Below are 27539 nucleotides of genomic sequence, written 5' to 3'. Positions count from 1 at the left end.
TCATCATCAACATGGCAGCCAATGTGGCCTCCATCTGTGCTCCTGTCAGAGCTGTGCTCCCATCAGAGCTGTGCTCCCATCAGAGCTGTTCTCCCATCAGAGCTGTGCCTGCCTCTGCATGCCCTTTTCACAGAACACAGTAATCACCTGTTTGTCCTCCCACACACTTAGCACAGGCTTCTTATGGCAGAGCCTGGGCCTTGTTTGTCCTGTGTCCCTAGTGCCTGACACATCATAGGCACTGTTGAGATGGTGAAGCAATGCATGTGTGAACGAATGAATGAACAAATGAACATTAGGTGCTGACAGAAATACAACTGTGTGTATCCAGCATTTTCTGCACTAAGGCGTGTACCACAATCCCTGACTAGCATGCACTTTGCTACTAAGGGGATACCTTTAAAGTAAAATTATGAAGAGGGTTACATGAATTGTTTTGAAACAATAATCCCTAGCTACAAGAATTAATCCCAAGGGTGGCATCAGCCGAAGGTAGAACACACAGTTGCTAGAAGGCGTCCTCACAGTTCTTTGTAAGGGTTGCAGTGACCTTGTTCAAGGCTGTGGTTCTGGCAGAATACTTTGTGAAAGATCTGTTGTCAGGGAAACATGTATGAAGGGCCTCCCTTCATAGGCTCCTGGCTTTCTTTATTGTTTTAGGGCTGACATAAGTGACTCCATTTTGATTCTGACAACTTTCACATATGTGTTATCTTATTTACTTAATGCAATGACCCTGTCAGATGGGTACCATTTTTACCCATGTTTTATAGGTGAGGAAGCTGAGGTTTAGAAAGATTATGTAGTTTTTCTCAGTGCCCAACAACTGATGGAGTTCTGTGAGTCTCTAAACTGAGCATTCCTTCAGAAGCCACCCACTAAAGAGAATGGGGGCAACAGAGAGCTTGGCTGATTGCTTCATACCACTGAGTGAGACTCATTCTGTACAAAGAAATATGGGCCTGTGCTATTCAAACACCTGACCACTACAGGAGGATCCCAAAAATGCCCCTTGAGCCCAACCCATGCACCCTTAACAGTCCAGATGAAACCCCAATTGTTACAAAATGCTACATACACCCAAACATACCATTCTGTTTCATTTCTCCAATTTATGTCCCAACCCTCCACTCACCCTACTCTCCATCCTCAGGAAATTCCTTCTTACAATCCCAAATCCTCCTAGGCTTTTCCTCCCCTTGGTTCCTGCCATGGCCACCACACCCCACCCCCTTCCTCAGCACTAATCACTCCTTGCTCTGTGCTTCCTCCACACTAGGCACAGGCTCGTTCCTATTTACATTATTAATGGATTACACGTTACTCTCCCTTACAAATTGGAAACTCCTTGAAAACTGTCTCACCAGCGCTCCACACTTTCCTACTATACCTGAGATCTCATGGCTTTATTAAAGAAAGCTGTGGCTTGAGGCTGCGCCAGCCTCTACAACCAGCTTCTGCTTCCCAGACTCTGAACTCTTGCTCTTCCCTCTCTCACCCCCTGCCAAACCCTTTTGGGCTGCTGACTTTCTGGTTGGAAGGTTGGCCTCACCGCCTGCCCCCACAATGTTATCTTTCCCTTGTGCCTGCAGTTGAGAGCCAGCCTTGCCTCATCCTCACATCCAGGGATGTCCTTAGGCCACTTCTTATCTGGACCAGGAGTTTTGAAGGGCAACTTGCTCATCTTTACAATTAGCACAGGAGCAGGCACGCTGTAGACCCTGAGGAGACAGCAATAGACTATCAATAGCATTTTCAGTATGTCAAGCAATACACTGTCTTCTCCCTTGTGCAACGGTGCAAGGGTAATAACCAGAGAGGGAGATTTTTGTGTGTGTGGTGCTGGGGTTCAAACACAGGGCCTTGCACATGCTAGGCAAACACTGCCACTGAACACATCTTTATCCCTTGGTTTTGTGAGACAAGGTATCACTATATAGCCCAAACCGGCCTGGAACTCATTTTCTGGGGTCGGTGGGAGAGGACTGGATTTTAAACTCAGAACTTTAAGCTTGCAAAGCAGGCACTGCACTTCTTGAGCCACACCTCCAGCCCATTTTGCCTGTTTATTTTATAGATGGGGTCTCACAAACTGTTTGCTGAGGCTGCCCTTAAACCTGCATCCTACCCACCTCAGCCTCCCAAGTAGCTGGGATTACAGGTGTCAGCCTCTAGTGCGTGGCTGGAAAATTTTTTTGTAAAGAGCAAGCCAGTAAGTATTTTAGACTTGTAGACCATTTGGTCTCTATCACAGCTCAAGAGGGAGATACTATAAACTGAGGTCGAGGTGGTTAATAACTTGCTCAAGGTCACACCCTCTGAAAAATAGCTGAGCCAGAATTCAAACCCAAGTCTGTCTAACTCCAAAGCCCTCATTCCAGATCACCACACTCAGTAGATACTAGCAGAACTGGGCTAAACTAACAGCCAAGGCCAGGCCAGGGGACCCTTTCAAGATGAAAACATTAGCATTATACGAAAGATTTCCTCAAACATAAGCAAGATATAAGAACTTTAAAAGAACAGAATGTACAATGTGCATAAGCAAACACTCCACCAAATGAAAGTCCTGGGATGGATTCATTCAGCTGAGCATCTGCCTTGTGTGGGACCCTGTTCTAGTCGACTGGAGGTGAGACAGACATAGTCTCTGTCCTCAGAGCCTTCCTTCTAATGGAGGAAACAGACTGTAGACAATGAATAAGTTTCAAATGTTAATTAAATATTATGCTGAGTTCAATGAAGTTGAAGTTTATCCCAAGGTGAATGGTGTAGGGAGAACCTTGGGCATTGCCCAGAGGTGTCTAAAGATCTTGGGCAAGTGGCCCAGCAGTTGTTCTGAAGCACACTTAAACTTTATAGGGTGGAATAAAAGTCTGAGCTTTAGAAAATCCACCTATTGGGGAAAAACAAAAACTAAAAAACAGAGTTGGCCTGAGAGATACTTTGGTTGAATTCTGCCCAGTGGGAACAGCCACCTCAACCATGTGATTGTTCCTTCTTGGGGAAGTGCCTGATGATGCCTCACACACCACACATCTGAGGCAAATCCTATTGCCAGAGCCTCAAAAGAACCAAGCTTCAATCATGGGTATAGTGAAAAAGAAAAGCAGAGAGGAAGATTGGCTCCCTTTCACTCTCTCTACAAATTCCTCCTTTTCCCCTCCTTCCACACAAATTAATACAGCCTAGGAAAGAGATTCAAGCCCCCAAAGCTCTCTGATGTATGGATCTTGATGAGTTTAGGCAAAGCCACCCTTAGGATGTATGTGGGCTAAGGGGCTCCATATAAGCAATCTGAGTATCAGATTGTTACCAGTTCATACCAGTTGTACACCATTACCAGTTACCATTCTGGTAGCCCAATCTTACACAGTCCCACAAAAGGAACTTCACACCTGACAGAAAAAATAATCCAGCCAGAAGGTCAACCTTCTGAAGCTGGAGCTGGCCAGAGAGGTTTGTGACAACCATACAAAACTAGTTCCAGAACCCATGGTCAACCATGGACAAGCTAGAGAATTAGAGTGCTCCAAACTAGAAAAACAAAACCAGAGACAAAATCTCACATAGGTTCTTCTCTGAACTTGGAGTTATTTGCCCTGATTGCACTGCCAGATCCAGACAGTCAGACCCCAGAGGGTAACAATCTTTAAGAAAGACACTAAGAACAAGGAACTCCTCAGACTTGTGGTTCAGCACAGGGACTGCAGCATTTGGGTCTAAGGACAATAGTGGGTTCAGGCATCTAGCCATGAACTTTCCTCCAAGCCTAGTGCTTGGGTTTGGTTTTGTTTAGTTTGTGAAGGGGGAAGGCTATTATGGTCTAGACATAGGGTTTTTTTCATGACATCTCATGGGTGACACTTCTGGACCCTTTAGGGAAATAATTTGTTTCTCGTTCAGAGAGAAAAAACAGAGCATATATCTAGAAAGATTCCAGAGACCCACCTGCTCTCTACCCAAGACTAAATGGTAAGGCATTAAATCATTTCTCCACTTGATAGGATTACCCGTATCCCTATATCCTAACCATGCCTTGCTACCCTCCCTGCTCAAATCTCACAACCACCTTCATTGTGCCTTATGTACATGGCATGTGGTCATACCTTCTCCTAAATGCAATCATTAAGAGAACTTGAGTTCAGGGGAGAAAAAAGGCAATGGTCTGAAAACTACCTGGGTGTTCAGTAAAAGTCAGATTCTATTAAATAGATTTCTCAGGATATTTTGTTTGTCCTAAAATTTTTTGTGTGTATACTCTTTTAAAATGTATGGGTTCACAGATTTTAGAATGACCCTTGAAGCTCACTTTGTAATGACCTTGATTACAATACCATTAATTCATACTAGTAAAGAAATCTCTAATTCCCTTTATCATTGATAAATAAAGAAGTCTTAGAGACTTAAAATTCTCTGAGGCCATGAAATTCAGAATGATGTTTGTATGAAGGCATTTGGAAGTCAAGACTCTATCTGGGATTGGTTGGATGATGTCAATCCAGATTCTAGATTCCCCCCTACTTAAGATATGGAAGACACCTCCCTCTCCTTGTGATTCTTCAACTGATGGCTCAATACAAGTCCAGTGCCTAGGCATATGGAATGCAGAGAAGCAGGACAGGGCATTAAGGAAGGGATTTGCCTGTTTTCTGGGAAAGTACCAGGCTACTTATGCCAGCACTTCTGAAAAGCCGCGCCTAAGGAGCCAAACCCTTTGGGAAACCAGCCTCATGGCATCAATGATGCTGTTAGCTATAGCAAACTTTTAGGTGTAGGTGCCTAAAAGAAGTGAAATTCTGCTAGAAAGAATGGGTCTAGCACAAAGTGGAGCTGTTATAACTGAGACTCCCAGGGACATGGATCCCCAGGGAAATGATTAAAGCACCTAGCCATTCTGTAGGGAAGGGCTTTGTAAGTTGGGCTTTGGCTCCCAGCTCCTAGGTTTGGGCAGGCTCAGTCAACTTAATCTATAAAGAGAGAGGAAGGAAAATTTTCCACATAAGCAAAATGAGAGGCCAGGATGATACACTGGGTAGAATAGTGTTCCCTTGGTTCTTCATGCCTATAGCTACCACATTGAGAGCCTTGTATGACAGCATTTCAAATACATTCTTCTCAAATCAGGAAAACAATAACATTCAAAATAGTTCCAAAAAGATTAACATACCTAGGAATAAATTTAACAAAAGATATGACCAACCTATACAATGAAAACTACAAGTCACTAAAGAAAGAAATCAATGAAGACATCAGAATATGGAAGGACAGCCCATGCTCTTGGATCAGCAGAAACAATATTGTGAAAAATGACTTTTCTACCAAAAACAATCTATATGTTCAATGCCATCCCTATCAAAATTCCAATGGCCTTCTTCACTGAGATAGAAAATCAATCTTAAAGTTCATATGCAAGTACAAAAGACCTGGAAAAGCCAAAGCAATCCTGAGTCAAAAGAGCAATGCTGCGGGTATTATAATACCTAACTTCAAATATACTACAGAGTCATAGTAAGAAAAATAGCATGGTTCTGGCACAAAAACAGACATGAAGAACAATGGAACAGAATAGAAGACCCTGACACAAATCCATCCAACTACAGCTATCTGATTTTCAACAAAGATGCCCAAAATATGTATTGGAGAAAAGATAGCATCTTCAACAAATGGTGGTGGGAAAATTGGATTTCCACTTGAAGAAGACTAAAACTAGATCCCAGTCTCTCACCTTGTACTAGCATCAGTTCAAAATGAATTAAGGATCTTAATGTAAGGTTTGAAACAGTGAAATTAATTCAGGAAAAAAATGGGGAACACATTGAGCCAAATAGGCACAGGTAACAACTTTATGAATGTAGCTCAGCAATTAAGAGAAATGGGAGTGCATGAAACTAAAAAGCTTCTGCACAGCAAAGGAAACAGTCACTACACTGAAGAGATAGCCTTCAGAATGGGGAAAATCTTCGCAAGGAATTAATAACCAGAATATACAAGAAGCTCAAAAAAACTAACCTCTTAAACAATCAGCAACCCACACTGAACAAATGGGCATATGAACTGAACAGACAATTCTCAAAAGAAGAAGTATGAATGGCCAATAAATAAATGAAGAAATGCTCAATATCTGAGCCATAAAGGAAATACAAATCAAAACTACATTAAGATTCCGCCTCACCCGAGTCAGAATAGCTATCGTTAATAACACACACAACAACAAATGCTGGCGAGGATGTGAAGGAAAAGGAACACTTCTATGCTGTTGGTATGAGTGTAAATTAGTGCAGCCACTATGGAAAGCAATATGGAAAAAAAAGTATAACTACCATATGATCCAGCAATACCACTCCTGGACATACATCCAAAAGAATGTGCTCTAAGATATGATAGAGCCACTCGCACATGCATGCTTATTGCAGCACTATTCACAATTACCAAGCTTTGGAAACAGCCTAAATCCCCCACAAGTGATGAGTGGATTAATAAAATGTGTTATATATACACAATGGAGTTTTATTCAGCCATAAAGAAGAATGAAATTATGTTGTTTTCAAGTAAATGGATGGAACTGGAAAGCTTCATGTTAAGCAAAGCCAGCCAAGCTCAAAAAAATCAAAGGTCACATATTTTCTCTCATATATGGAAGCTAGACCTTTAAGTTAAATGTATATATAGAAACATATATGATTATATATATGTGGTTATATATATATATATATATATATATATATATAGTGACAGAGAGAACAAAACTGTATGAGTGAGTATATCTGAGCTACAAGAGGTGGGAGAGAGAAAGAAAATGTTAGAAAATGAAAAATACTGAAACAACTCATCTATATATGAATATAATATACCCAGGAAAGAGAATTGATGCATACTTACTTTGGTATCCATATGTCTTCACAGGTGCTTAACTAAAGAAACCTAAGCAGGTGCCATGAAGTTAGAAGGAAGAGGGGATGTTTGAGTGACTTCAAAAAGTCTTATTGGCAGGACCTGATATAAAGGGGTATGAAGGAGAGAAACAGTCCGGGTTAGTTCCAAGACCCTGGCCTGCATACCTGAGGAAATGATGTACCATTTTCCAAGGCAGGACCTCAAGAGTGATCTTGGAGAAAGGATAGATGGCTCTAGTTTGTTCTAGTGTGAATCCACACTGAGAGATCAGAGGATGATTGAGGTGGGGCTGGAAAGCAGGAGAGATAAGATAGAGAGCCACTACAATGAGTAGTAGGTGTGTGGGGACCAGTGAATAGAATGAGAAGAGAAAGGAGCACCAGGGAACACCAAAAATTGAGAAGTATGCTGAGGATGCCTGTGTAGGAGACTAAAAATAACTAGAAATTTGAAGAGGAAAGTATGAAAAGATGGAGTAGGAGAAAATTTCAAGGAGTGACAAATTGTTATCAATTACAACAGAGGACACAAGCTGGGAACTGAAAATCATCCAGTAAACAACAAGATGCCCAGTGGATCTTGGCTGGAGCAGTCCTGGGAGAGCAGTTGGGGACTTGAGACTGCAGAGGGCTGAGGAATAAGTGGAGGGGCAGGGCTGAAGGTACAGTGTGGCACTCATCTCCCCAGAGGCTCCATTCTGAACAGGGGTAGAAAGAACAGTAGGTTAACCTGTACTTCCTGCTGTAAGGAAGACCAGAGCAAGATCTCAAAAAGTAGAAGGAATGCTCTGAAGACAACAAGCGCCAACTCCAATGTTTAGCATCAGCCTCATGCTCAACACTGCTTAAGGATCTAAGGGAGAAAACCGGAACACAAAGTTGCTGCCCTTTAATAATCATAGTAATGGGCATTTGCACAGACTTAGAGTATATTACATGTTTGCACACATCTTACTTCATTTGCTTCTCAAGGTAGGTAGCATTATCTCCATCTTATGTGTGTGGCAATGAGGCCCAGGTAGATGAACCTATTTGACTATGGTCACACAACCACACAGAGGGAATCCGGGACACCAGTGCCCATCTGACTCCAAAGCCTATTGTCTCTCCATTTCTCTACCATCTGATAAATGCATGAACACATGAGACAGGATGTGATTAAGGATGGCATGCATGGAGCGCATGCCAGTAGAAGCCCAGGCCTCAGCAACACAGGGCAGAGAGGTGCTCAGGAGGGCTTATCTACACACAGCTGCTTTCAAATGAAATGAAGACCCAGGCCCACGTGAGTCACTACCTCCCCACCTTCTCAGTCAGGTAGTCAGCCTCTGGCAATGAGTCCTCCAGCCACCATGGCCAAGGCATGTAGAGACATGTCAAGGTAGCATGACATCTCCTCAGTGGAGATGTTCTTTGCAACCTCCCTCTGTTCTTTCTGGAATACAGCCTTGTGACATCAGCAAGGTGGTTGTCTAAGCCTAGCCAATGCCAAAAATAAAAATTCTATTTTTGGAGCTACTGGCTCTTGTGAGATAAACCCCAAATGAATTGAATTTGGTACCTTACAGACTAAGAAACAGAGCCTCAATTTCTTTTCTAATTACTGTTTTCCATCAATGATTGCAGACTCAATAAGACCAGTTTAAGGTCTCTGTGGTACGATTAAAGACCACTCAGGCACATGACTTGGGGGCAGGGATTGCATCTCTGATCCACCTACACTCTAATAACAGCATCTAAGTTTAACTGGGCATAATGACACATGCCTGTCCCAGACCTGGGGAGACTGAGGCAGGAGGTTCATGAGTTCAAGGCCAGTCAAGGCTATATAGCAAGATCCAGGCCAGTCTGATATACATAGTGAGACCCTGTCTCAAAAATAAATAAATAAAAAAAACCCAGACAATCAAACAGTCACAGACTAGTTTGGTGGTTCATTGGAGGAACCACATTCTTGCTCAGCAACTGTGGTTCTTCATTAGAAAACAGCAGCAGTCAGAGAATCAGCCTTAGACTTGGGTTTTGGGTAGGAGAAAATGGCACAAACCACACAGACTGGTAAGACTGAGCTGGTAAGACTGCTGAGAAAGCCCCCCACAAACAGTTGGCCACTGAAGCTCCCAGGAAAAGCACCCCCTCTACTCGTGGGGTGAAGAAGCCTCATCTCCATAGGCCGGGACTATGGCCCTGGAGAGATCTGTCCTTACCAGAAGTCTACCGCGTTTCTCATACCAAAGCTGCCTTCCCAGGGGTTGGTGAGGGCAACCTCCAAGGATTTCAAAACCCACCTGAGGTTTCACAGTGCAGCATTAGTGTACTTCAAGAGGCCGTGAAGTCTGCCTAGTGGGATTGTCTGAAGATACTAACCTGTGTGCCATCCACACAGGTCAACCTGCCCAAAGACATCCAGTTGACTTTGATTCCAGCACAGGAGGCTGTAGGAAGGAAGACTGCCATCGAAGTCCAGTTCAGGGCAAAAACACAAAAACTCTACCTGAAAAATAACTAAGAACGAAAAAAGTGGGGAGGGGAACTTGGGGCATCTCAAGCGATAGAATGCCTGGCTAGTAAGAACAAGACCCTGAGTTTAATCTCTAGTGCCAAAAAAAAAAAAAAAAAAAATCACAACACCCTGCTTACCAATGTCCCTGACCACAGTAAGCTGTCACTGTTCATATTCTTCTAGTTCATACACCTCTTTCCTCCCCTTAAGGACTGAAGAAAATTCAAATAGCCAAGGTCCCTGTTCTGCTCCAAAGGTCCCTGTCCCAGCCCTTGCAGCCCCCGGCTATAGCCTCCCCAGGGACCTTAGACTCCATGTGGCCTAAGAACTGTCCCCAAAGAGCTCCCAAGACATTCCATTCAGCTCCTCTGCATCTCCCTGTGGTAAAAAAGGACACAGCAAGGATGCTTTGAAATATACAAGTCCCTTATTTTGCCCCAGTTTTCAGCAATGCACTAATACACTGGCTGGAGAGCCTTCCCATTGTGCCTGCATCATTCTCACTCATCCATCCAGTCAACAAATATTTATGGAGTTTGTACACAGCTCAAGGCCCTGTGTGGGTCACTGACTCAGGCATTAGGAAACAGTTATTCATTTACTCACACAACAAACATTTACCAACAACCCTCTGCTAGGATGAAGAACCCTCTGCTAGGATGAAGTGCTTCTTTCAGAGCACTAACCCAGAACAGTCGTTCATGTGGCCCCATCCAGGCTTGGTGGGGAAGGTGCTAAGACAGATTACTGATGTCTACCATGAGTGCAGGCACTTACTTCTATGTGCATTAGTTCAATGGTGTGTTAGTCTCCCACTTGTTCCCAGCCTTACAGCTTTACATGTTTCATTCTTTAAAATTGTACCTGGGACAGATGAATGGACTGAGGGCTTCTCAGATATAGCACCCCCATTTTTTGTGCACTTGGGAAGCAAAATGAGGACATTTACCTGGTCTGGCATCTACAAGTGAAGATTTGGATCTTGTCAATTTACCAAGAATCTCAGAAAATGTATCTTTTAAAAACAGTGTCTGCCACTTCCCCCATCACTGTGCACTAAACTTCTGGCTCTCCTTCATTTCAAGTGATGTTCCCTGTGCTTCTGGCCAAGCAGGAAGCTATTGGGGCCATGTACTGTGGGGTCGTTTCTTTACTAGGTTTGTTCAGTGGCCCCTTCTGTGACAGGGGCCGTGGAAACTACACCTACCCTTATTCCTTAAAAGGAATGATACTGGAGTAAGTAACCATTATGGTCTTGGGTCAATGTCTTACATCTGAAGAGGATACAAGTGACCACAAAGAGTCTACAGTCTCAGTAATGGCTGTCCTGTAATGGAGCTGGGTACTTCCACTCATCCTAGTGTCTTATTCCTCTCTCCCCATTTGCTCCCAAATAATCACTTTGCTGAAGCAGAGCCTTGTGTGGGCCCATAAATTAAGTGATCCACCCAAGATATTCAAACCAATTCCTTGATTTCATCAGCCCCACTGTTAACTGAGTATGTGTTGAGGACCTGCTTAGTATGGCTAGGCACTGGAAGAGAGGGGTAAGAAAGATAAGACACTTGCCTGTCTTAAAAACACTCACAATCTAATTGAAGAGACCTGCCAAATTTGGGGTGGCACAAATATTCTGAAGTGGCTGGCCACTATGAATTTTATTTCTTTCCCTAAGAGGACTATTGAAAATGGCTTAGCACCAATTGACTGAGAAAAATCCTGCCTTCCCTGCCTCGTTTGTTCTCTGCCTGGCAGATACCATCCATCCCCTTGGCTTTCAGAACAATCATCTGTATATCTCATATAACCATCATAACTAATCTCAAAGTGTCTATCTTGAGTCCAAATATTTCTTCTGCATTTCTGACCCAAATTACTAATTGCCTCCTTAAAATTTCTTCTTGGATGTCTCACAGCACTTCAGGATTAATATGCCCAAAAATCTCCTCTTTCAATTATTCCCGTACATTAGATGGCATCTAAAACCTATGAGACATCTTTGATTCTTCTCTCATCTCACTTCCCACATTCATCTACCACAAACCCCTTTGATTCTACCTTGACAATATGTCTTGAATCTGCCCACTGCTCTTTGTCTAGCCTGTCATTATCCTGCTTAAGTCTCCATCACCCTTTGCCTTGACTCCTAAACAGCCCTTCAGTGAGGATCCCATGTTTCCCTTCAATCCTTTCCCCATGGGAAAGAGGATTTTATAAAATGATGCTGGTGGGGCTAAGATGTCTTTTACATTTAAGGAAATCACAACATCATTGGAAACTTGGTAGTACAGATACGGATAGAGATCAAGATAGAGACAAAGATGTCAAATAATAAATCGATTCCTGAAATATATCCTGAAAAACCTACCCCATTTTCTCTTTGTCCAACTCTGACTTCAAATCTCACTTAGGGCTTTTTGTCCATTCTGTTTCTTTGCTGCTAGCCTCCTTCAAAAAGCCTTCTCCAAGAAGCCTTCTCCTCACAGAGAAGCCTTCCCATCTACTCTAGGCCTCTTCTAAGTAGGGTGATCAGTTATGATATAGTTACAAACACTGCACACTACATGGCAGGCACTGTGCTAGGTATTATCTTACTTAGTCCTCACAACTTCTACATGTTATGTTATTAATGCTACTTTTAACTTCACTTTGCACATAATATGTGTTATGGAAACATTTAAGAAATTTATCTAGCACTGGTATTTATCTAGAGCCATTCAACTTTGGAGTCCTAACCCTTAACCACTTCTTACTGCCCCTGAGATCCTGAGGGCAGTTAAAACTTGTCTCTCATGATTCCCTGTTTCCCCATGTGCTCTCTTGTGTGGCTGTGTCTCTCTCCACAGTGCCAGCTGAGATGTGCTAGTGGAAGGAAGATGGTCTGTTCAGCCCTCCCACTAATGGGCACAGAATAAATCTGCTCTCTATGAGGATGAGAGCAATGAAAATCCTGAAGCTCTGTGGCCTCCTGTATTACACTGGACATTTTCAGCCTGTGAGCAGAGCTCCCTCCCTTTACTGTCTCTGTTACATTCCTGGCAGGGACAAATACTTATTTCACCAGCTCACCTGGGCCAGCTGGCCACCTGCCAAGAGCCCAAGCACATCGTCCCTTGAAATGTGGTCTTGTTCTCCATGCCCCAGGGACTGACCCTGTGGAAGCTGTACTCGGCCAAGCAGTCAGTGGACTCTGTGGCATCTTCTGTGATACACGCATCTGAAGAGGACAGGTCAGTGCTTCTGGAGCCAGGAATTTTCTAGTAGTTTCCCTTTGAACTAGTCTACACCGTGTCTCTGCTACCCCACCTCAGAGGTAAGCCAGTGGCTGAAATGCCTTTGGAAATGGAGGTCTCCATTTTTCGCTTTGGGCTTAATTTCTTTGAAGTGAACATGACTGGCTTACTGTAAGCCTGAAGAAATCACAAGTGATTGACAGATGCAAAAGACTCCCCAGGTTCAGAAGGACTGGATGTGTTAATTTCCTAAATACTTAGAAGCTGAGAAAAAAAAATCAGCTATTTTACTAGAGTAGATTTTTATAAAGGTTAACAGTTTTGAAAACTTCATATTCTTTGTTAGAATCAAGATTATAGGCTGTGTTGGCTCATGCCTGTAATCCTAGCTACTCTGGAGGTACAAATCAGGAGGAGCTGGGTTTGAGGCCAGCAAATGCCAATGTGAAGTGCTGGAATGGCTCAAGTGACCTGTTTGGGCTGCCTAGCAAGCACACCAAAAAAATTATTATTTCTCCAAATGACCTCTAAGAATTATGTAAGAAGTGATACAGCTGTATGATAATAAAAATAATGATGATGACAGACACATTCATTCAGTTATTGCCATATCCTAGGTCCTGGGCTAAGCACCTTATCTGTATTATTTCAATTAATCCTATAAAGCTGGTACAATGCTACCTTACAGAGGAGGAAACTCAGACTCAGAGGCTGTTACTTGTCCAAAGTCAAGAAATCTGTTCTGGACTTGAGCCTGATTTCAACATTGGCCTCTCTGTAGTGGTTCTGAAAGTTTATTGATGACCCTATTTCTGTGGATTATATTAAATATTATTCATTTACCAAAAGCGATAGGGAGTCTGTAGGCAAGTTGGTTTGATATATACTGGATTAAAACAATTTAATAGGTTTTTCTATTGCAGTGTGAATAGCTAATCTTCAAGAAAAGAACAGCAAATACAAAGTTCCCAAGTCTTATTTGACATACAACCCTGTTCTCCTGAAAAAATTTATATTGATTTAATGTCCTATGGAGCACAAAATTTTGTATGGCTCACTGCCTATAAGGTAGGCCCAACATATTTAACCCGTGAAAATCTAAGGTTTTTCCAGGCCACCAGAGGAAAGAACCATGGAATGGAACATATTAGGGAGTTCTCATCTACGTTTTTTTCTCTGGAAATCATGACTCTTTTAGGGGGGTGTTGAACTCAAGGCTTTATACTTGCAAGGCAAGCACTGGAAACAAAATGCATCCAGTCCATTTTGCTCTGGATATTTTGGAGATGGGGGGGGGTGGTCTCATGAACTGTTTGCCCAGGCTGGCCTCAAACCTCAAACCTCCCGATCTCATCTTCCCAAGTAGCTAGGATTATAGGCATGAGCCACCAGTGCCTGGCTGGAATCATGACTTTTCATGTCATAATTCTTTCCTGTCATTACAACATTTCTGAGAACTCCATCTATGAGTAGAATCTATGGCAGTTTCCAGAAGCTTCTAACTAATGGGTATTGCCTAGCTGACAGCTTCCATAGTGACTATCCTACCCCTGCTACCACACTTGTTCAAATCAGAAGGAAAGCAAAGGACACAGCTTGACAAAACAGATGAAGCCACTGGCAAATTTTTTAAAGGCACCTTCTCCCAAGGTTAATGCAGCTTCTGCTGGGTTCGTTAGTGTCCCCTAAAAACTCTGTTCAACCAGGTTCTCAGTATATGACCTTATTTGGAAATTGAGTTTTTGTAATTAGTTAAAATAAGATCATACTGGATTAGGGTGTACCCTAAGTCTAATATGACTAGTACCATGCTTACAAAAGGAAAAGCCCACAGAGAAGAAGGTCATGGAAAGGTCAAATAAAGATGGTGGCAGAAACTGAAGTCATGCTGCCACAACCCAGGAATGACAAAGATTGCTGACACCCACCAGACACCAGGAACAGGTTATCTCTTTAAGCCTGCAGAACTAGCCAGCATCTCAATTTCAGACTTATAACCTCCAGATTCATGGAAGAATAAATGTTTTGAACCACCTGGTTGATGATAGCTCATTACCATGGCCACAGGAAAAGAATATACAGCCCCCCTCCCCCCATGCCCACTGCCTTGTACAAAAACAACCTCCTTAACCAAATGGTAGCGCCCTTCTGAAGCCACAAATACTGCTCAGCCCAGCCACCTCAGCTGCTTCTTCAACTTCCACTCAGCTCTCCCACTGACATGAGGCCAGACACAGAACCATCCAGAAAGGATAAACCCAGTGCCCTGCAGGACACTGGCACTGTGCTGGTACCTGAGATTGTCCTGTCAGCCCTAACCCGGCTTAGGAAAGGGGAGTCCTTTAAGACAGGCAGCCACCAGAAAGAATAGCTAAATATGGTCCAAATCCTGTTTCCCTGGGAGGAAAAAAAACAATGCATAAAGTTTTATAAGCTTTTCCTCATTAAAACACCCTTTTAGTAAAGTGATGTGTTTGAAGCAAGGGAGAAGAAAGGCTTTCTATCCCTGAACAAATTTTCTCTTGTGGTATTTTTTTTGGTGAGTAAAAGGAACTCACTTTTAAAGACACTTGAAGCCCAAGCATTCTGTTGCCAATGAAATGGGCGGAGGGGGACAGAGTAGCCCTTGGGCAGGTCCCAGTTCGTAAATGCTGGCAAGTTCTGTAGAGCTCCACAAAGGGCTTTTGAGGGCGGGGAAGAGCACCACCAACATTTTAAACGTGAGGCCCAATTGTAAAATGATTCATGATTAAACCACTAAAAAGTGTTTATTGCCAAATAGAAAAGAGATCTCTGAAACAGGTAGAAACAGTTGACCGTAGAGGCTGACTTGGATCTACTCTTCAGCTACTGAACAATTTTTTCCTGAGTCACTACAATGTGCAAAGTAAAGCAAATGTCCTGGAGAAAGGCGGCACAGAGGGCCTCTCAGTTCTGTTAGAAAGGGTTTAAGAGTAGGGGGAAATCTCAGCGTGTACCCCCCACAGATATGAGGCAACAATAGGGAGGCGGTAATTTCCACTTCAGTCTCTGATTTCAAGTATAACTCATCTTCAATTCCTTACTCTTTCATGAGAAGCCCTCATTTTCCAGACCAGAGTTGACTGAATGTTTTTCCTCAGCTCATGTTCCAGCCATTCATAATTGTTTTTACATCAGGATACAATAGTTCACATCCAATGCAAATCACATTATTGAAAATAAGAAGAAAATATCTCTTCATAATGAGTTTTAAAATGCTCTCCTTTCACCTCTTTACACTATGCTATAGTAATTAAAAATTCCCCTGTTTTCCAGAACAGGCAAGGATGATTTTCCCAATTATAAATGTATGTGAAATAAATGATTTTATCATTTTACCAACACCATCTAAGAGTCACCTGAATGCCATGTCTGGGAAATGCTCTCACAGTCCTGACAAGACCTAAGAGAAACTTCATGGTTCAAAGGTTCATTGAGCAGCCAGCACCAGTGCTTCTCTGAAATTGAGGGGGCAGAAAATAATTTTTAAAAAAACAGATGCACTGGATGGAACAGGTGTGTAAACAAAACTAACCAAAGAGGCATTAGAAACTTTGGAAAATGGAGCCGGAGGCTCAAGTGGTAGAGTGGTAGAGCACCTGCACAAAAAGCATGAGGCCCTGAGTTCAAATCCTTATACTGCCAAAAAAATGTTTAATATTGGAAACCATAACTTAAAAAAGAAGAGAACTTTACACAGACATTGTATTCTAAGTCTTTTTCTCACTAGGAAATGGTTTAAAATAATGAAACTGCTATGCATATATACTGGGTGTGGATGGTAGGTAATAGGAGCCAGGTTTCTCACTATTGGAAGAAGAGGTATCAGATAAGCAAAGAAGAAGGCTAGAATGAGTCCATGTGAGAATCAAATAAAAGTCATATTTAGCTTGACATGTATTCAGATGGATAGACTCAGAAATATGTACACATGCATGAATTATTATGCATCAATACATAATTTCTTGCTCTGTCTGCTAAGAGAGATAGAAGCAGTGACATCCATGTAATAATGAGCACACCCAATGACAAGATCTTGGTCTCCAGTGCCTTTCTCTAGTTATTCTGTAATAAAGGCAAGCAGAGCTCCTTGAAGAAAACGTAGATTCTTGGGATGGTGAAATATAATAAGAAGTATATATTTCATCTTCCTGGCACAGAGTTCCCAAAATTCTTATAATTCCTTGAGTGATAGGGGGTGATGATAGGGGGTTATACTCTTTGGTTTTTGTTTCTGGTTCTTGACACAGAGCTTCTAAAATCCTTGGAATCTCCTCAGTGATAGTGAGAGGAACATTTTTTCTTAGTCACCATAAGCCCCTTTCAAGCAGGCCTGAGACTATGCTAATGAGGCGACACTTCTTGGGCCCCTGGATAGCTTCAGGATGGAGACTGGCTGCCAGAGAGACAAATCATGGGATTAAAGGGTTGAAATTTTCAGATCCACCCTCTGATCTCCAGATCGGGGAAAAAGGATTGAATTAATCACCAGTGAGTAATAATTTAATCAACCATGCTATATAACAGAGCCTCCATAGAAACCCTGAACAACAGGGTTCAGAGAGCTCCTGGGTTGGTGAACACATCCAGACTCTGAGAGGGTGGCAGCTCTATGCCTGCCCTCATGCCTTCCCATACAGATTTCTCTATCTAGCTGTCCTGAACTGTATCTCTTATGGCAAACTGATATCAGTAAGTAAACTGTCCTGCAAAAGTTCTGTGAGCCATTTTAGCAAATTATCAAACCCAAGGAGAGGGTGGTAGAAACCCCTGGTTTATAGCCAGTCAGTCAGAAGAACAGGAGACCTGGGCTGGTGATTGATGTCTAAAGTGGAGAAGATTTCTGAGACTGAGTCCTTAACCTACAGGGTCCAACTCTAGCACCAGGCAGATAGCATCAGAATTCGATTTACTGGTAAAACCACTCAGCTGGTATCAAAGAATTGGTTAAAGTGGAGAAAAAAAATTCCATATATTTGCAAGTGAGAATGCTATGGAAGTAAAAAAAAAAAAAAAAACAGATCTTGGTAGATGGGAATGGAAAATTCAAGATGAACCTGGAACATCTTTTTGTGCCAGAAAGAAAGGAAGTACTCAAAAACAAAAGGGTGGGGTTGTGCCCAAAGGACACAGGAGCCAACCTAAAAGAGCCCCCAATGGCCAAAGATGGAACAACTGAAGTAAGAAAATAGTATATTATTGTATTATAACCCAAATATAAATGGATAATGATAAATCCATATAACAAATCATTAAATAAATAACTGGAGGGGATCTTTCTTACGTAAGAATTCCAAATAACTTATATAGATGCTCCCTCTTTAAGAAATGGAGTTCAATCTCCCCTACTCCAATAGTATGGACTGTGCCTACTGACTTACTTCTAAAGAATATTCAATTTGGGGAGGAAGACACCAGATTCTCTGGAGGCAGAGATTACAAGGATGCTCACCAATGTAGACCAAAAAAAAGGTAGCCACATTCCACCTCAATTTATAACCCAGGCATGGTGGCATGCGGAGGTGTAGATAGGAGGATTGAGGTCAGAGGCTGGATCCAGGCAAAAATGTGAGACCCTGTAGAAAAAAAATAACTGAAAGAAAAAAGAGCTAGAGTATGGTTCAAGTGGTAGAGTGCCAGCCTAGCAATTGCAAGGCCCTGAGTTCAAACCCACTACCTCTAAAAAATAAAATAAAAATTGGAGATTGGAGAGAGACCTTCTGAGCCCTGGAGAGAGACCTGAGTACCTCTCCTGAGTCTGAGCATTTCTGCCTGCACAGTGGCCTCACCCACAGATAGCTAAAGTGAGGAAAACCTGATGGAGAAATACAGGGTTGTTCGTGAGAGGGACCCCAATTTTTCCTCTTCCTCCATGGCGGTATACTGAGAAGGGGTATAAAGAAATTACTTGAATATCATGGAGACATAAACTTGGTAAACCACCAGGCTAGCCCTAAAGTGACTAAGGAATACAATAAAACAGTCTAGTGGAGTTTTCTTGCCCTATCCAGTGCTCACATGCTGCTGTGCCTTCTTATGGGCATGGGAACAATGCTCTGAGAACAATTAGTTAACTTCCAGGTTTGACCCATGTGCCTCTTTCATTTCCAGGACATTTCTTAATCACTGTACCTGTGATACAATGTATCTATAATGTCTAGGGCAAAATAGATGTTTAGTGGATGAGTAAATGAAAGAATGAATCAGTGAGCACTGCAAACCTGAAAAAAGAATAAGGAAATGTGATTATGCAAACTGAATACACAGCTTTTTAAAAAGACAGCTTCCTTCTTTCTCTCTTCCTCTCTGGATCACCGTGGCCCAAACGTGGAAGTTCCCAAAAGGAAGCAAAGCCATTTCTGAGCAGGGTTTCATTTTATAGCTGTAGCTATAATGTGCTCAGTCACTCACCACCACCCATCAGCTGTATTTATATGAAGTTCTTAGCATTGGGCCATACTGCTCTAGAAACAGCACAACACCCAAATATCCCATAATGATAATGTCTGGGATCCTTATATCTTTGAATCATTTCCAAAGCTCTTTTCCTACATTATCATATCTGTCCTTGAAACAGTCTTGTCACATCATCCAAGTGCAACTGGTCATCATCACTTTACTGAGGAGGAAACAGGGTCAGATATGGCTGCCCAACATGAAACAGATATGTGGCTCAAAGTTGACCTTTGACTCCCAATCAAAGGGTTCCTTCCATAGAATCTCACTATTCACACCTAGATGAAATGACAAGACCAGTACAGAGTAAAGGACTAGAGGGTATTGAGGGTGGGCAGTAAAGGAGGCCTCTGGAGGAGAGGATATCAAGCTGAACAAGAAGAGAGGCTTTCCAGGCAGAAGGAACAGCAGGAGCAAAGGGAGGAAGTGGGAGTTGGCAGGGCTGTTGGGAGGCTCACTAAAGAGGCCTGCTGACTGGGACAGTGGTGAAATGCCCAGCACATCTGGAAGCTGAGACCCTCTTCTAATTGTGAGCCTGATATGTATCACACATGCAAGGCTGACCCTGAGGCCAAAGTGCCCTTGGTCAACACGTGGTATTTGCAGTCATTTTTGCCCTCTGCCACATTGTTTGGACACATTTGCTATGCACAGATAATTTTAAGGATTTCTTTAGAAGAGAAGAAACCTTACAATTGAAACAAAAACAGAGATTTTTTTAAATTGAAGGCTAGAAGGAAAGGACACATGTCACACATTCTAATGTGTAAGACATTGGACAATACAGATGATTCTCAAATTCAAAAGGAAATTCAGACACATTTGAGGAGTGCTGAAACTTTCCAACAGTACAGCAATAAGCAAGATATAAAGAAAGGGAGAATGACATCAAAAGCTTTTTTATTAAGAATCAGGTTGAGAAAAAAGCATGAGCAAATACACATGAGACTATTGGAAGTTAGAAGTGGGCTAGGGGTTTATTTATTCAATTATTCTATAAATGTTTACTGAGCATCTACGAGGTGCCCAGAGCTGTTCCAGATATGAGGCATAGAGCTGAGATCGAAATCAAGTCTCTACTCTCACAGCATTTTTATTGTGGTAAGGAAAAATGTTTGAAAACAATATACTTATCACTTGCTGAAAAGCGTTTTGGAGAAAACTCAATCAGGGCAACCATGTTAGACAGTGTTGGCATGGGTAGGGCCAGGAAGACTGCTTGTGTTCGGTGATCAGGAAGACCTTGCAAATAAGATGACTTTGATGAAGGACCTGAGGAATTAAAGAGACAGTTTTTTGAAACCTAAAGGTTTAAACACGATGTAAATTTTAACTACTTCATTTTTGTTTTTGGTTTCACAACTTTTTGTCTATTTAACTTGTGGGTAGGGAAATTGAGCTGCAAGATATGGTCCAGTAGTTTCTAGTAGGTTATGTGAATAACATCACATCAAAGAGCTCTCCAGGCTGGTCATGTAGAGTTTAGCTGACACTTGAGAAATTCTCTAAAAGCAAGGTTACCTACTTGTTTTACTTCTGCTTCATCCACCTACCAATGGAGCAGAAATGGGTCTTTTTTTGGCAAAATGTGTATGACAAGTGCTATGGTTAGATCTGGAATGTCCTGCAAAGGTCCATGTGTCAAAGTCTTAGTTGCCAGCTCGTGGGAAGTGGAGGGACTTTTAGGACCTGCTGGGGGGTTTTAGGTCATGGGGGGTTGGTCCTTTAAAGAGGATTATAGAAGCTTGGTCTCTTTTTCCTTCTCTCTCTCACTTCCCAGCCACCACGAGGTGAGCAGCTTGCTCCACCATGCATCCCCTGCCATGACGTACTATCTCACCAAAGATGTGTAGAACCAATGAGGCCAACAAAACATGGATCTTCAAATCTGTGAGCTGAAATAAGTCTTTTATCTTTATAAGTTTATTGTCTCAGGCATTTTGTTACAGTAATAGAAAAATGACTAACTAACATGATAAAATAGTTTCCACTGAGACTATGAATGTGTCCAATTCTAAAACTTCACTCACATTTCTAAAATGACCTGGAAGTTACAGTGAGCCCCTTTGTGACTTTGGCCTTCAAAAGCTACCATGTTGCTAAGCAGTAAGAAATGGGATTCATTTGCTTCTCCTGTAGCACATTACAGAAAATGAGTCAGCTATTTTGCCTTACTAAAGCTGATGATAAATCTCTGCTGGGATTTTTCAGGACCTTCTGATGAGCAGTGTGTGTGCTGAACATAGTCCCCAGAAAGTATTCCTTCTGCTCTGAAGAGTGTGTTTACTATTCATCACCCTGTTAGCAGCTTGCCACAGCAGCTCACATAGTGAGCATGACGAGGTAGAATCACACAAGCAATGCTCAGAGGAGTCAGAAAACAGCCCAGCCTCAGCTCTGATGGCCTGACTCATGCCCTCTGCCCAGGGGAAACTGGGCTGGCCTCTAGTGGCTCTCCCACAAGCCAGTGTAAGAACTTGGAGCTGGACTGTTCTGGAGGGAAATGGGATCTCAGCCCTTAATTGCTCACTATTCTGAAGACTACAAAAGCCATCCTTTGCTTTTGGAGTACGCGCTCTCAGGCCGCCACCTGGAGTGGAGCTCAGATTCACCACTGCCTGTGTGACCTCAGGCAAACTGCCTCAGTCTGCCCACCTCATAGGAATGTTACCAGGACAAAATGAGAACCTCCTATGTGTCCAGCACATAGATATTCCCACCCCTCATCATCTCCTGCCTGGACTATTGCAGTAGTCTCCTAACTGGGCTCCTGCTCTAAATCCATCCCACACAGTTGCCAAAGTGACCTCTCAGCCCACAAATCTGATTCTGAAATCCCCCAGGAGATTCACATGTATGTGTGTCAGATTCTTGTGTGTGTCATGTAAAGCTATTTATCATCTCACACCTCTTTGCACCTGCTGTTTTCTCAGTTCAGAATGTCCCTTCTCTTCCTGGCCCCTGCAAAACTTCCGTTCATCCCCTAAGACCCAACTTATGCATCATTCCTCCAGCCTCACCCTGCCACATCAAGCAGAACAAAGCATCCTTTTGATCACTTCCTACAGGACACTTGGGCTTGATTTTATGATAGTATTTAGGACATTGTGCTGTCACTGCTTATCTGGCTTTCTTCCCTATCTAGACTATCTAGTTTAGCCACAAAGTGGGACCAGGTTCAAGGACTAGAGCGAATGACAACCCAAACTCAGTAAGGGAGCATTTACTCTGGTTTTCCATTATATCAGCCAATTAGTAATGCAAAAGTTACAATGCAATACTATTCTGTGCTATGTGACACTAAAGACTTTCAGTTTTATTCTCAGGACAGGCTAGTTGTAAGAAGGGAAATAAAAATCTGGGCATAGTGGTGCATGCCTATAATCTCAGCACTCAGGAAGCAGAGGCAGGAGGATCATAAGTTTGAGGCCAGCCTGGGATATATAGTTAGACCTCGTCCCCAAAAGAGGGGGTGGAGAATTAAGTGATCAGTTTTGCTCATTCTGGTTCCTTACCTATTGTAAGGAGCAAAGCTAGAGGCAGGGGATGAGTTAGAAGAGTGAGATGCTGCCTGGGCTAGAGAATATAACCTAAACTAGCTCTGTCTCCATTGAATTGGACAGAAATGGAGAAATTTCAGAGATCTTAAAAGGCAGAACTTGCAGGATGTGACAACTGATTTGAAAGCAAGTGTAAAAAAAGAGGTGGCTGGAGATATTAATGCAGGTAACAGAAAAAAGAGCAGAAGTCAGTGCAGAGAAGATAAATTCCGTTTAAAACTCACACACCCCAAATCAAGGGTTTGTAATAGTGCAAGAGGGCGCTGCACTCCCTGACTCACAGAGAGAACACCCAATGTCCCAGAGTCTCAGCAGACTGTAAAGACAAAGGAATTTTCTAAGTCAATCAAGCAACCTTAGTAGTAGCCAGCCACCAGTGGCTCACATCTGTAATCCTAGCTACTTGGGAGGCTGAGATCGAGAAGATCACAGTTTGATGCCAACCCAGACAGAATAGTTCATGAGACCCTCATCTCCAAAATAACCAAAACAAAATGGACTGGAGGTATATTTCAAGCAGTAGAATGCCTGCTTTGGAAATACAAAACCCTAAATTCAAACCCCAGTTTCATCAAGAAAAGAAAGAAAGTCCAGTAGTGATGTGAGGATGGTATACAACATACACAATTCAATATGTTTATGTGATACAACACATAAACAGAATCAAAGGCAAAAACCACATCATCTAAATAAATGCAGAAAAAGCCTTCACCAGAATTTCATGATAAAAGTTCTGAGGCTATACATAACAAACCCATAGTCAAAGCATGCTAAATGAAGAAAAACTGAAACTATTCCCTCTAAAATCAGGAAGGACACAAGGTTGTACACTCCCCACTCTTATTCAATTTACTGCTTATTCTTACTTACTTATTTACATATGCTTATCAATATAGTACTGGAATTCCTAGCCAGAGCAACAGGGCAGGAAAAGGAAATAAAAGGGACTCAAATAGCCACAGAAGAAGTCAAATTATCCCTATTTGCAGAAGTTACGATCTTATACCTGAAAGACCCAAAAAACTCTTAGATCTCATAAACACATTCAGCAAGTACCAGTATACAAAAATCAGTAGCATTTCTATATACCAACAATGAGCAGCCTGAGAAACAAATCAGGAAAATAACATTTATAATAGCATCAAAAAACAAAAATGCCTACATCAGGTTATAATAAAGGCACCTGCACACCCATGTTTATTGCAGCATCATTCACAATAGGTAAGCTATGGAAACAGCCTGTGTAGCTATCTTAAACAAATAAAAATGTCATTTTTTTCTCATTCAAAAAATCAGAGAACAGGAAGATGGAACAGGTCCTGCCCAGGAGGGTTGATACCAGTGGGAGTGGGGAAGAGGTAGGGAAAGGGTGTAGGAGGGTGAGTATGGTACAAATACTGTGTACACATGTATGTAAATGGAAAAATGATACCTGTTGAAACTATTCCAGGGATGGAGGGATAAGTAAGAATGATGGAGAGGGTGAATTCAAGTGTGATACATTTGATATATTGCAAGAACATTTGTAACTGCCACAGTGTACCCCCACCCAGCACAATAAAAATTTAAAAAAATTAAAATACCCAGGAATAAATTTAATGAAGGAAGTAAAAGACCTATACAACAAAAACTATAAATCATTGAAGAAAGAGATGCAAGAAAACATTAGAAGATGGAAGGTCACACCACGATCATGGATTGGCAGAATCCATACTGTGGAAATGATTATACTAATGAAAGCAAACTATATGTTAAATACAATCCCCATCAAAATTCCAATGACATTCCTCATAGGGATAGGAAAATCAACCCTAAAGTTCATTTGGAAGCATAAAAGACCTCAAATAGCCAAGCAATCCTGAACAAAAAGAGCAACATTGTATGTAACACAATAATCTGACATCAAACTATACTACAGAGCCAGAGTAACAATAAAATTTAAAAAAAAAAGTGGTACTGGCACAAAACACAAAGACCAATGGAGCAGAATAGAAGATCCAGACACAAACCCACACAGCTGCAGCCATTTGATTTTTGAGAAAGGAGGCCAAAACATGCTGAAGGAAAGAGAGCTGGAAAACTGGATTTCTACCTGCAAAAGACTGAGACCAGACCCCAGTCCCTTGCCCTGTACTCACATCAATTCAAAGCAGATCAAAGACCTTAATCTAAGATCTGAAACTACTACAGGAAAACAGGGAGCACCCTGGACCTCATAGGCACAGGCAATGACTTTCTGAATAGAACTCCAGCAGCTCAGCAATTAAGAGAAAAGATTGATAAATGGAACTGCGTGAATCTGAAAAGCTTCTGCACAGCAAAGGAAAAAGTCAGTAGACTTAAGAGGCAGCCTGCAGAATGGGAGAAAATTTTTGCCAGCTATAGTTCTGACAAGGGATTAATAACCAGGATATACAGGGAGCTTAAAAAAACTAACCTTGCAAACGATCAACCACCCACTGAGTAAATGGGCAAATGCACTTAACAGACAATTCTCAAAAGAAGTACAAATGCCCAACAAACATATGAAGAAATGCTCAACATTCTTGGCCCAAAGGAAATGCAAGTCAAAATGACATTGAGATTTTACCTCACTGCAGTCAGAATGGTTTTCATCAATAACACAAGCAATAACAAATGCTGGTGCGGGTGGGGTGAGGAACCTTTATCCACAATTGCTGGGAATGTAAATTAATGCAACTGCTATGGAACGCAGTATGGAAGTTCCTAAAAAAAAAAAATGTAGACCTACTATACAATCCAACAATTCCACTCCTGGGCATCTGTCAGAAGGCATGAATGCTAGGATAAAATAGATCCACTTGCATGTTTATTGCATCACTATTCACAGTAAACCAAGCTTTGGAAACAGCCCAGATGCTGTACAACTGATGAATAGATTAAGAATGTTGTCTATATATATAAAATGGGGTATTAGTCAACCATAAAGAAGAATACAATTATGTTGATTGCAGGTAAATGGATGGAATTTAAGACCCATGTTAAACAAAGTAAGCCAGGCTCAGAAGGACAAAGGTCACATTTTCCCTCATATGTGGAAGCTAGACTTAAAAGATAAATGTATACATATATGCATATATGATCTTATATACACACATATATACATATGTGTATGTATGCGTACATATATATGTGTGCATGTGAAAAGAAAATGCTAGAGAATGAATAATATTGAAGCATGATGCATCTATGCATGAAGATAGCATAACAAAGTGATTGAAAGCTGCTGATTAATAGGGGAGGAGGAACAAAGGACAGGAGTAAGTCATGGGGTTGACATTATTAAAGTGCAATACATACATGTGCCAGATGCCATGGTGAAACCCCGTGAACAATCAATATACACTTGAAAAATAAAGGACAGGAAGGTAAAGCAGGTCCTGTCCTGAGGCGAGTACCAGTGAGAGTGGAGAGTACGCAGAGAGGGTGAAGGAGGGCAAATATGGCAAATATGAAGGAGGGCAAATCATAAAAAATGCATATGATTATGCATTTGCTGCTGAAATGGTCCTAAAAACGGGGGACGCGGTGAGGCAGAATGATGGAGGGAGAGAGTCTAATTAAGATGCGTTGTAAGCACAGATGTAAAAGTCACAATGAATCCCCTGTACAACTAATATATGCTAATAAAAAATTTTAAAATTAAAAAAAGAAAAATCCCAGAGGTGAGGGCTTGCTGCCTTTCTGACAATTTTAAGCTAGGCTAAGTCATTTAAGAACTCATCACTGTGGACAAATGGGACTAGATGAAATTTAAAAGCTTCTGCACAACCAAAGAAATGGCCTCTAAATTGAAGAGAGCCCCCACAGAGTGGGAGAAAATATTTGCCAGACAAGGGACTGATTACCAGAATATACAGGGAGCTCAAAAAACTAAAACTCCCTCCAAATCAATGAACCAATAAAGAAATGGGCAACTGAGCTAAACAGAACTTTCCAAAGGAAGAAATTCAGATAGCCTAAAAACACATGAAAAAATGTTCATGATCTCTGGCCATAAAGGAAATGTAAATCAAAACCACACTAAGATTCCACCTCACCCCTGTTAGAATAACTATCATCAAAAACACCACCAACAACAGGTGTTGGTAAGGATGTGAGGAAAAAGGAACCCTCATACATTGCTGGTAGGAATGCAAGCTAGTACAACCACTCTGGAAAACAATATGGAGGCTTCTTAAAAAACTAAACATAGATCTACCATATGATTCAGCAATCCCACTCCTAGGAATATACCCAAAGGAATGCGACTCAGGTTACTCCAGAGGCACCTGCACACTCATGTTTATTGCAGCACTATTCACAATAGTCAAGTAATGGAAACAGCCAAGATGCCCCACTATTGACAAATGGATGAAGAAAATGTGATATTTATACACAATGGAATTTTACTCAGCCATGAAGAAGAATGAAATCTTGTCATTTGCAGGTAAATGGACGGAAATGGAGAACATTATTTTAAGTGAAGTTAGCCAGGTTCAGAAGGCCAAAAATATGCAGATATAGACCTAAAACAAATGCAGTAATATTGGACATAGGTCACACACTAAGCAGAGAACACACATGGTAGGAGTAGGGAAAGGGAAGGAAGCCTAAAACTTGAATGTGGTTGATGTGCCCACTGTAGAAGAGCAAATATAGTAATCTTAACTTGGCAGAGGCCACTATGGGAAGGGGACCAGGAAGTAGTGAGGAGGTCTGGCAGAGATGAACCAGTGTGGGTTGCAACACACAAGTGCATGGACACAACACTAGGAATCTCTGTATCTTTATCTCAGACTAGCAAATTATTATCGCTTATGTTTTCTCTTCAATAAAATTGGAGAACAAGAGGGTGGAACAGGTTCTG

General features: G+C 41.8%; 1 long non-coding RNA gene across 2 annotated transcripts in view; it reads left to right on the top strand.

Annotated features, from left to right (window-relative positions):
* The window catches only part of LOC141425621 (uncharacterized), a 55641-nt gene extending 33721 nt beyond the window's left edge, over nt 1-21920 (top strand). For both annotated transcript variants that reach the window (XR_012450626.1, XR_012450624.1), the window contains one exon: nt 20890-21920. This is a non-coding gene — a long non-coding RNA (uncharacterized lncRNA). The remainder of the gene's footprint in view (nt 1-20889) is intronic.
* The last annotated feature ends 5619 nt before the right edge of the window (nt 21921-27539 follow it).

This window comes from Castor canadensis, chromosome 1 (assembly GCF_047511655.1).
Source record: "Castor canadensis chromosome 1, mCasCan1.hap1v2, whole genome shotgun sequence".
Taxonomy (NCBI): Eukaryota; Metazoa; Chordata; class Mammalia; order Rodentia; family Castoridae; genus Castor; species Castor canadensis.
The sequence above is the reverse complement of the archived record's forward strand: the minus strand, read 5'-3'. Positions and strand labels throughout refer to the sequence as shown.